We start from the raw sequence: 12,469 nt of genomic DNA on the forward strand, positions 1-12,469 counted from the left end.
CATGATTCTCAGGCCACTTTCTTTATCTTTTATTCACAACCATTTCAACTCTGCGATTCTGAACACTGATAATGCTGTTATGGTGACTTTCTCCTATCAATAACATTTACTTTTGTGCAAGAGACAACTTCTATAATTCTAGAAAAGTACTTAAGTTCAGACTATTTGTCTATGCTGTATAAATGCAGTGAGGTACGCAGAAACCTGCCAAATGGCCTAAGCGCAGCTTTTAGCAACCCTGCCTATGTCACTTTTAGAATCACAGCTTGTTGCCTCTGCACTGTGCTCTTGTCATGCTGGCATACAGATTAATTTGGACCTGGCACCTAGCTCAGATATTTCTAACACGGAGCTGCATATGGAAAATTGGGCCAGTAACAATTCCTTAAGGTACAAGATTGGCTTGAGAATACACAGATTAGGATACAAAATATTGCAGTGATGTGTTTCATATAAGTACACAATAGTATAGGCTTTTTTAATGTTTTTTCAAATATTTTTGCCCTATTAACCATATTTGCTGATGTCTCAGCTGAGTGGAAATTCTTTGAGTATATACAGCCTTCTACTGTACTTTCTTACCATCTGTGTGTGCTACAAGCACACACACCTAAAAAGAACAGCGAAAGAGTGGAGTACTCCATAGCCTCTCACAATACATTCAACCAGGAATTCTTCAGAGAAAGATAAAATCAGGTATTGCAGACCACGTTTCTGTAGTGCACAACTGAGGATTGATGACTTCTAAATAACTCACATAAATTCATGTTCTGTATATCCTCAGGCAGACATTCCCATCAGTCTGAACCAACTCAAGACTTTTCTTCAGAGTACCTCAACCCCTGTATCAGGCAAGCTGGTTTTTGTGGTTCAGCTTACAACACACACACTGTTTTTCCTGTTTCAATGCTGCATTTAACAAATACATGTATTTTGTGTATTTCTTGGTCTTGGTTGCACTTTTTATTTGTGCTATGATTTTTTTCCCAATTATCTGACAGCAAGCAAAATGAGTGAACATACTCCTGTAGATACTCTGAAACAATTGTTCTTGGTTTTGACAATTCATGAGGTTAAGAATACAAAACTGATAACAACGGGTAGTTATAGCACAAACACTGCACAGAAAATAAGTCCCGAGGATGTTAAGAATGTTGGATAAGCTGAACTGTCAAATAAACATCTTGTTTATAAACTCAATTGTTAAATAAACTCACTCTGCTAAAATACAGCCTACTAGAGATCTTGTTAAGTGATGGATAAAGAGTCATACACAATTTAAAAAATGACTGGCATATGAATTTAAATTAAATTTCATTTTCAGAGGTAATGGACAACTCTAATTAAATAAAAGCACAAATTAGGCAGTTTCCATGGAGACTTCGCTCACATGATCTGCCTATGTTGTATAACTCATATGCCTGTCCTCTAATTTGGCTGCAGAGAAATAAGGAATCAAATGAAAGTTATAACAAAAATATTCTGAAAGATCCTTTACATTCACGTAACAAACTAGGAGATCTTACTGTTAACTTCATAATAAACAAGCTTTACATTGAAACAGTAGTTTTGTATTTTTCAAAAAGAAGCTATTAATTTATTCCAAAGTTGTATCATATACATATATTCAGAAACACTTGTACAATAATCCAAAGAAAATAAAATGCTTAACATTATTTCTCCCTTGCAAGAAGTCAGCATTATTCTCACAAGCTCTGCTCAAAACTAGACAAAAATTTTAGGGGTAGGCTAAACTAGACTAAATGTTTATGGCTTTGGCATGTTTGCAGAAAAAAGGAAGAAAATAAATTTTCTTTTCAAAACGAATAGGAAAGGTCATGCAATGGGATCCTTAAGTCAGATTCTAACTTTGCTGTAAGAAACCCAGTGCAAATTTGTACAATTCAGTCAATCTCTTTCTGCCTCAATTTTCCAGTAGATTTAGGATTAGAATTGATTTCTTTCTCACAGCTATCCTATATGAATACATATGTTAGTGTCAGCGAGCATGTTGCCTAGAAGATCGTATAGAGAGCACAAAAAAGTTAGAATTTCCATTCTGAAAAAAAAGCTGTATTCCGTTTTGAATAGGGTCAATTGCAAATGTTTCAAAGGAACTTAAAAAACTCCTTTGTGATTTCCTTGGGTTTATGAATCTGCATTAGGGATATGAGTAGCTCTTAGTGATTAGTTTACTTCCTAAGCATGAGTACTTCTAATTTCTTTATATTTTATGATTATACCTATTCACATTACTAATTCATTGTTTAGACTGTCTTTTTAAATGGCTACTGTCAGTTCCTTCAGCCCTTGAAGAGATTAAATTTTTGTATTCTGCAATTATGAAACATAATCTAAAGTCTCAGTGGCTCTTGCAATATTACAAAGACAATCTTTGTGTGAGGTTGAATTGTACTTCAGTCATATTATTCCTTCAAAAACAGACACACATGGTCTTTATTTATTCAGTTTACATTTTTCCTAGAAATTACTGATTTTATTACTGACCATAGAAATGAAAAGCATATCCTTCATTCATGAGCACAGCAATAGCCTTCATATCTCATGGTAATGAAGTCAGGCGGATTACCACAGAATTTTTGTGCATGCTGAAATTCAAGTGTCATAAAATGGTGCATTCATTTTCTGTCATTCGCCTCCTTTGTCTCATAGATCCACAGTATTTCAGCTTGCCCTTCGGTCAAGGTGGGCCTACTGGCAGAACGTTCTACAGCCGTGGACATAGAGAAAAATGGTAGCCTTAGCACTGTTCCAATGGGCACTGACAAAGACGAGATCATGAAAATAGAATGATTTACAACTTAAGATTTTAAAAAATATACGGAACACACAGTCTACAGACAAGGGACATAATTACTAGTTAAAATCCCCTCTCAATATACAAACTACTGCACCACAGACTGGTCTAAATAGAAAGCAAAAACCTGCCTCTGAAACTGAAACTAAAAAATAGTGGGAGAAGTCTTCACTCTCAACAGAGCTCAAAATAGCAATAAAAAACGATAGGCTTTAAAAGTACAGAGATATCTGCTTCTGTGAAAGCTGAACATACAGTAAAATGATGCTGTGATCTGCATAAATAGGAGGCATAAACTCATTTACATCTAGCATCTCATTTTCTTTTTAAAAAATGTGATGGATCTGTCATGCATTTCAGTGCAACAGTGCACAGACGACACTCAAGACTGTGATAGGAACCTTTCACAGCTGAAGTTCTCCAGACTTAAGCTTGGAAATGTCAGGAGACATTGCTGAGCTGGAACCAGCTTGACAGATCCATATGGCTTACTCAACCCTGAGGCTACTACATGTACAGTGGGAAATGACATGGACCAGTGCCCAAGATCAAGCTGGCATGGCGCAGCTTTTGTCCTCAGAACAGGATGGGTGTCTGTCAGGAGTGTGCCCTGGCTTGTGCTGTTCCTTACCCTGCTAGGGAGGCATTACCTGGGGAAGTGCTGGCTGGCATGAGCCAAACCTGGGCAAGGGCATGTGCTGTGGTAGGGATGGTTGTTGCCATTGCTCAGGTGTGCGGCGTGTTCCCAACCAGTTACAAGTACAGAGGGACCCTTAGCTTCTACTCAGGTTTTTGTCTCTAGAGAATAAGTTACAGTCTAAGGTAAATCCAAAATAAAACTGCTGAAGCCCACAGAATCACATCTGTTTAAAAACTGGGTAAAGGAGGTGCAGCTAATCTCTTGGGGGATCAACTCTGAATCATGCCTGAGCTGCGCTTGGCATTGGATGGCGGGTGAGTAGAGTAGGATGTTACTTTGTGTTCTGGGTCAGGGAAGTGAAGTTTCTGTACGAGCTAAGGGACACACACTCTCTTCTACCCCGTTGCTGTCTGCCTGTGGTCTAAGTGAGCATTTTGAAAGTCACTGCATAGAAACAATCTGATATCACTGCTTTTCCTGAGTTTGATAATCACCGTACCCATCTTTCAAATATATCATCTCAGTTTTGACCTCTCTAAGCCTGACCTATCCGTTTAAATTCTCTTTCTTCACCTGCAAAGTCTTGCACCAAGATATGCCTCTGTGTTGACCCTCTTTTTTATGCATTAATTCTGCCCTCAATAACCAGGCACACTGTTTCCATCTCCTAATCATACTTTTTTCATAACCCATCCATCCACAAAATAGGCCCCAGTCTCAGTGGACTTGTTGCTCACTGTCCTGGCTTCAGCTGGGACAGAGTTAATTTTCTTCTTGATAGCTGGTGCAGTGCTGTGGTTGGATTTGGTGAGAGAAGAGTGTTGACAGCACACGGATGCTTTTAGTTGTTGCCTGGGAATGTTCATACTAAGTCAAGAACTTTTCAGTTTCTCCAGCCCTGCCAGCAAGTCGGCTGGAGGGGCACGGGGAATAGGGAGGGGACACAGCCAGGACAGGTGACCCAAACTACCCAAAGGGGTATGCCGTACCATGGGACGTCATGCCAAGTATATAAGCTGGGGGAAAAAAAAGGAAGGGGGGGGGGGGGGAACGTTTGGTATTATGGTATTTGTCTTCCCAAGTAACTGTTATGCGTGATACAGCCCGGCTTCCCTGGGGATGCCGAACACCTGCCTGCTGGTGGGAAGCAGTGAATTGATTCCTTGTTCTGCTTTGCTTGTGTGTGTGGCTTTTGCTTTACCTATTGAACTGTCTTTACCTCAAGCCACAAGTTTTCGCACTTTTACTCTCCCAGTTCTCTCCCCTATCCCACTGCGGGGGAAGCGAGCGAGCTGCTGCGTGGGGCTTGGTCACCAGCCAGGGTTAAACCACAACACTCACATACTTTAAAAGGCTCACATCAGCAAGACTTATAAGCAATGAACTGTCTTCTCCACTGCAATACAAGAGTAAGATTGAACTGCAACCGATATTGAACTTCTTAGTTAATTGGATTTTAATTTATTTATTATTGGCCTGCTTTGGACCTCCCACAGTTTTTTTCCTATGTGTGCTTTTCTTTCAGCCTGTAAGCTCTCTATGGTAGCTGTTGTTCTTTTAGTTCTGTCTTGTATAGCACCTGGCATATTAACTCTGACAACAGATGAAATAAAACACAAACCTTAAAATGTCTGGATTAAACAGCAGGTGCAACTTCGTTTGGTCATATAATTGCACAACATAAAATGTGTCCAGAGTATGAGTACCACATCACTCCATGATCTGAGAAAACCAAATCACCCCTTCCAGAATAGAGATACTTAGAGACTGAGGAGAGAGGTACCTCCTGTACCTCAAAGTCCACTAGCCTGCTGTCCAATTAAAGTATTCCTTGCAGATGGCCTTTGACCCTGGCCAAAGATACCTCCAGTCTGCTCAGGGTATGTGTCACTGAGGACTCTCATTAGGCTGATCCTGACCTAAAGGAAATGACCAAATGCATGCACGCCTGGGTGCTGTTACAGCCCCCTCACTCCTCCCGGGAGACTGCTAATTGGCTTGGCTTGGATCTTCTCCAAGTGGCTAAAACCACTTGTGGCAAGCCTATTTCTTTTCTAACACAGTCCACAAGAGGTTACATCCAATCAATGTTACAACATCTACATAGTAAATCAGGCATGGCAAAGTCTCATCCTCTGGCCGGGATGCCAACTGGCATGGTCTAGCCGTATCCTCAAGAACTGGCTGGCCTCACCCGAACTGTTACTGGGAATGGTCCCTTGTCTGTGCTAACTCCCTAGTCAAGCCTGGGAATATTTGGGACAGTGAAAACTAAGACAGGAATCTCTCTAACCAACATAATAAATAATCAAATTCCTATTTGTTGGGCCTTTGTCCTGGTATTTAAATTTACTACTACAGATGTAGCCCAGGTGGCAGTATTGTCAAATAAAATATTCTTGTGCATTGTTTTGATAGCATGCTGATAAACAACAAATGCACAGAAACACAGCAGGGCTGGGAAAATTCTGATTGAAGTAAAAATTAAAAATGATAGTAGGAGATTTAAGGTTATTGAAGTTTCCTTTGCAAGAGGCCTGTGTGAAAAGTATTAACAGTAAAAGGAAATCATTGTTTAATTAAGTTGCTTTTGCTCTTCTTGCATTAACTCTCTTTTGTTTGTTCTCATTTTTTCTCACACACACATATAAAAGGTTTCCTGATAGATCTGGCAAAGGTCTGTTCATCCCAGTATGCTGGATCCAGCACTGGCCCAAAGTGGATGCTGCTGTAAACAGGGCAAATACATAGATTGCCTAGAATACCTTTCCAGCTTCCCACAATCGGCACTTAAGGGACTTCCCGAGATGGAATTTTAATCTAGACCAGGGGTCCTCAAACTTTTTAACCAGGGGGCCGGCGCGCGGATGAAGTGGCAGGCAGTCATCTGCAGCTGCTTGGTTTCCCCCCCAACCCCCGGCGGGGGGGTCTGTAAATACCGGCGGCTGGATTGAGGACCCTGGGGGGCCATATCCAGCCCGCGGGCCGTAGTTTGAGAACTCCTGATCTAGACCATCGTTTTTAATAGCCACCAATGGATCCATCCTCTATGGATTGATTTAATCTTCTCTGAGCCCATTTATACTGATAGCCTCTACCATATCCTGTGCCAATGCACTTTATAATTTAATTATGCTTCATTTGAAAAAGAATTTCCCTTTTGTTTGTTTATCAGGTTGCCGGATAATTTAATCATGTGCCACTAGTTCTTTGGTTGTGAAAAAAAATGCATCATTGATCCCTATTCACTGTGTCTGTATTATTCATAATTGTGCAGACATCTACCATATCCCTTCCACAGCCCTCTTTTTCCCAAATGAAGGAATCTGTTTAGTATTTTACTATGGCAAAGCTGTTCTAAATCTTTCATCATCCTTCTCACTCTCCTCTGTACATTTTTGTTACTCTGCTATGCCATTTTCAGACATTTTCATTCAAATGGCTTTATGGTACATGTTTTTCCAGTGGCACAATGCGGTTCTCTGCATTTTTTCCCTATTTTTTAAAAAATGTTTTTATCTGCCCATTTCATAACTTAGAGGATTTGTTATTCATATTAAGTTGTGCCCAAGAGACACAATTTGTTTGGCTTTCCAAACACAAACACATTTCTCATATAAATTACACTAATAAATATTGAAGAATCCCAGCATTTTACATAGCTCAGGTTACTACCAAGACCGCTAAAACAAAACTATCACTCTCCCCATCCCCCGAAGAGCAGGACTAAGGAATTCGTGATCTCTTGCTTTCATCCAGCCTGTCCACTTTTATATAGCACAGTTCCAGTTAGCAGGACTGTGAAACCAGGCTTCAGCTACCGGGCAGAGTACCCGTGTACACAGCCTACTAAACCAAGGAGAGGAAGCTGGCTGCACCCCTCAGGTTCTATCTTGGAAAAAGCATAAAATGAAATATATTGAAGGGGATCACAGAAGCTGTCAGGGGTCATCTTGGTTTTGGCATCACCAACTCCCACCTCCTTTTTGGCAGCTGAAAATCATCCAGAAAACACGGGCTGTCTTAGCAATATTGTGGTGATTACCCTGAAAGCGTTTGGTTCCCCACAGCAGCTGTTTCTGAGCCAGCCAGGGTCGTTTTGCTCTTTGGAAGCCTTTCTGAGCTGCCTTATCCCTTTTACTCCAGAGATCTGCAAGTTCCACTTCCTTGCCCCTCTGCAAGCCATAAATGCAAAAAAGTGTTCAATAATGCTGTGGAGTGTTAAAGAAGATTCACTTTTCAGTCATTCTAGAATTTAAATGACTAATACAGTTAAATAACTCTATCTCTTCTTATCAAAATTAACAAATGACTGCAAGGAAAAAGAGCGAGCCAGTGATAACACATTGTGTTCAGACATGGCTCCATGTGATCATGCACTTCAAACAGCCTAGCAAATTCCTAAAAGCCCTTTCCTCAATTTTTCACAGCTGAATAGCTGTGTCAAGCTCCTGAAGGAGCCATTTACCTTTTATTGCTTTTCAGGATCTGTAGGAGGAATCCCAGATCCTCTATATTAAAATGTGGGAATAATAAAGAATGTATTAGCTAATTACTGTGAATAATGACCCTCATTCTGTGAGCCCAAGACTTCTGGATACCCCAGAAAAATCTTTAGCTCTTCCCTGCTACAGCTTTTCAGAATTTATCCTTTTCCTTCCTCCCAGATAAAATGCAACAACTGCCTTTGTATGCATTCATCTTCCAGCTGCTGTGACAGCTCATGGAAGGACTTGCAGCTGCCTCCACAGTGGACATCTGAGGAGGTCCAAGAAGTCTATCTTGGGCCTTGGCAGTGAGTAAATAGAAAATGCAGGTCAGGAACACAGAATGATTTTGCACAGCTCCAAAGGCTTAACTGTAGTGTCAGAGAAGTAAAATACTGTGTAAGTCTATTATAATACCTGAAGAAATTATAGGAAAACATACTTCAAAGAGACCAAAGTGAAGAGGAATATCAGAATAATGTGTAGGACAAAGTCCAGTAGTGAAAGAGGAGTATACAAGTCAGAAAACTTGGCTTACGCCTCTCCTAGGAATGCACAAAAAACGTCCCTGGATTTCCCTGCTTTGTGAAGAGAAAACACAGGTTCTTTGTCTTACTGGATGGGTGTAGATATTTCATGTTCTTCCTTCTATCTTCTGCATATGCACGGAAAATGGAACAGACATTCAGCAAAAATAAAGTGTAGATTAAATTAGCCTTTTCAATATATTTCAAATGCACACATATATTTACTTTACTGTTTGGTAAAAACCATGGCCAGATCTACAACAATTATTACGAGTGGGTCATGACATTCTGTTTTTACAGTTTTGTTTTACGATAGAGCAAAAGGTCTGAGCACTGTCCCCATCTTTCAAATGTTCAATAAATAAGATCTTTTAACAGTAGAGAACAACGGCATTTGTTACCCTGATCTACCATGGTAGAAGACATTTAGCAGGAAAAACCTTTGACCCTGCTGGGATGTGAGGGCAAAGTCAGCAGTTCTGCTGAAAACTGAAATTAGCTATTAGTAGCTGCAGCCATGAAAACCCTCAATAAGGCCTTTTGACATTAGATGATGAAGATCTATATTACCAGAGATGGGATGCATATGGGTTTTTCTGTATGTGAAAGGTTGAAAGGAAAGCACAGAGAGGGTTCAAACATGTTAATTCCTACACAAGCCAGTTTTGGTGAGGATTACTTAAACGCTGCAGTGGTATGATTGACAGCTGATTTTTTTTTTTTATTTCATAAATGTAATTGCATAAAATATAATACATAACTTCCTTTTGGCAATTTAAGCAGATACTGAATGCCACTACCTTTTAAATGAGCCATTTTCCCCTTTCAAAAATAGCAATAACCGTAACAAAATTTCTTCCTAGAAAGAATCACAGGTCTGGAGCAGCTGTAGCAGGCAAAGACTGATGGACCAGGATGCCTCATCTAGTTGTTGCATGTTTTCATCATCCTGTGGATACTACTGAAGTTATGCTCAGCAGCTCAGATCCATCCCCCAAACTTAATGAATTTTCCAGTGACAGGTCATTAGTTCCTATAGCCACCCCCCCCCCCCCCCCCCCCCCCCCCCCCCCGCCCCGATGCACTTGTAATGCAAGTCTTGCTTTCCCATTTGCTTCCTTTCATCCTTCTCATCTTTAACTGGTTCCCTTGTCCCATATCCCTCTTTTTTTCACCTCTTTCAGAGACTTTGTCTTTTTTTTTCTTTCAATTCTCCCCCACCAGTCTTCCCTCTCTTTTCTTCCTCGTCTTTCTCCAAACTCAGCCATAATACTATTGAGGCGCAAGTAATATGTCACACGTTAAAGCTCCCCTGAAGATTTTGTGTTTGTGTGTGTACTCCCAACTATATGCTCTACTGAGTTATTTATACCACAAGGTCTTTAATGAAGGACTGCAAGTAATTAGAAACAGCAACAAAACTGTTTTCCCCTACCATAGCAATTTTCAACCATAAATTTTAAAATCCCAACTTAGAATTAACTTAAAATTAATGAAATTGTTAAGCAAGAGTCTAAAATGAAATAAACTTCTATATTTTCAAAATAATTCCATAGAGTTTTGACTTCTTACACAAATTAAGAGATCTGAAGTAACACATGTTCAAGCTGGAAAAAGGAAACTTCTACAAATGTCACAATGGGGTGCCTGAACAATTGAAAATCTCTTTTGTTCCCTAGCATTTTTATTTAAAGAAGGAATTTGTTTGGAACTGACCCGTAAACAGTTTCAGCTTCAGGAAGGTTTGCTTTACAAAGAAAATGCTTCTGCCATCTACCTCACCCCAGAGAGCTTTCTCACTAATGCATTTGTTTAGCACTCTGCACAGTGGGTGCAACCCTCTCTGGTTGCTCTAGAAACCACGTAATAAATAGCACGTATTTCTGTGATTGCTTAGGATACACAGGCACATTGACGTGTTACATTTTAAAACCAATTACACCGGGGCTGAGGTGGATCTTTCTGTTTGTCAGTTGTGACATTTGACTCCAACCTGTGCAGCTGCTGGGTTATTTGGACTTTCCCTATGACACAAACAGAAATGAAGGTGAGGGAGAATCAATTCTGTCTGTGCCCAGCAAAACTGTGTATTGCAAAATGGGCAGAATCAATATTTAGGATGTTGCAAACAGGTGTGCAGATGCTTGGCCAGTTCCTAAGCCTGAAATTCACTGGATTACATCTCACCAAAATAAATGAATTTTTCATTTCATTCTCCAAGCATAGGTTTTTCATTGGAGCACCTCGGAGCCTGGCCACCCTTGTCTTTCACTGTTAGTTGAGAGGAGCAGGCAGGTCTGGATTGATCACTGTCCAGCCCACCTCTCCAGGGACTGAGGAGTGCTGGGTGGCTGGGCTCTTCACTTTTCCTCAGTTGAGGGTGTAAAGCAAAATGACATGAAGCCAGATTGCCGTGATTAGTTAAAAAGGAATCGAGAAACTAAACACAAATACTTGCTCTCAGCAAAGATGCTATTTGTTCAGGTCACCTCACTGTCTGCACTGATGTTTGTTTGTAGCTGCTACACTAGGGGGTGGACAACCTAAATTCCTTCCACATTTAGGTGCTGCTAATACTGCTTGAGCTACACATGTGAAATAGTTTCCTTGTTCACTAGAATAATTTCTTATTGGGGTCTTATGTGGGCAAATACCCACGCAGAGCCAAAACCAATGACATTATGCACATGGGCTCTTTCTACTCTTATATCCACATACGCTAAAGGTACTTTGGATGGAAGTCAGCCTGACCTATTCTTGTCCTGGCAAAAATGCAGTCAGGGATACAGAATCACAGAATGGCTGGGGTTGGAAGGCACCTCTGGAGATCTAGTTCAACCCCCTGCTAAAGCAGAGTCACCCAGAGCAGGTTGCACAGGGTCATGTCCAGGCAGGTTCTGAATGTCCCCAGAGAAGGAGACTCCACAGCCCCTCTGGGCAGCCTGTGCCAGGGCTCTGCCACCCTCAAAGGAAAGAAGTTCTTCCTCACATTCAGGTGGAACTCCCTGTGTTGCAGTTTGTGCCCATTGCCCCTTGTCCTGTCGCTGGGCACCACTGAAAAGAGCCCGGCCCCATCCTTTCAATACCTGCTCCTAAAATATTTGTAGACATTGGTAAGATCCCCTCTCAGTCTTCCCCAGGCTAAACAGGCCCAGCTCGCTCAGCCTTCCCTCACAAGGGAGATGCTCCAGTCCCCTCATCATCTGTGTAGCCCTCCACTGGGCCCTCTCCAGCAGTCCCAGTCTCTCTTGAACTGGGAGCCCAGCACTGGACACAGCACCCCAGATGTGGCCTCACTAGGGCAGAGCAGAGGGGCAGGATCACCTCCCTCCACCTGCTGGCCATGATCCTCCTGATGCACCCCAGGGTCCCACTGGCCTTGGCCACCAGGGCACACTGCTGGCCCATGGGCACCTCGCTGCCCACCAGAGCTCCCAGGCCCTTCTCTGCAGAGCTGCCTCCCAGCAGGCCAGCCCCAGCCTGTACTGGTGCGGGGGGTTATTCCTGCCCAGGGGCAGGACCCTCCACTTGCCTTTGCTGAACTCCATGAGGTCCCTCTCCGCCCAGCTCCCCAGCCTGCCCAGGTCTCGCTGAATGGCAGCGCAGCCTGCTGGGGTCTCAGCCACTCCTCCCAGTGCTGTGTCACCAGCAAACATGCTGAGGGGACACTGTCCCTTCATCCAGGGCACTGGTGAATCAGTTGGACAGGACTGGACCCCGTACTGACCCCTGGGAACCCCGCGAGCTACAGGCCTCCAGCCAGACTCTGCGTGAATGATCACAACCCCCTGGGCTCTGCCACTCAGCCGGTTCTCAGCCCACCCCCCTGCCCACCCATCTCACCCACACTGCCTGAGCTTAAATATAAGCATGTTACTGGAGAGGCTTGTTATATATCCAGCTTGACCTTTGGAGGAACTCTCTGCAAGTGACAGCAACAAGGAAAAGGCAAAGTACTCACACAGCTGACAAATTCAACAACAACAAAAAAGTGTTT

The sequence above is a fragment of the Falco naumanni genome, chromosome 6, assembly GCF_017639655.2.
Source record: "Falco naumanni isolate bFalNau1 chromosome 6, bFalNau1.pat, whole genome shotgun sequence".
Taxonomy (NCBI): Eukaryota; Metazoa; Chordata; class Aves; order Falconiformes; family Falconidae; genus Falco; species Falco naumanni.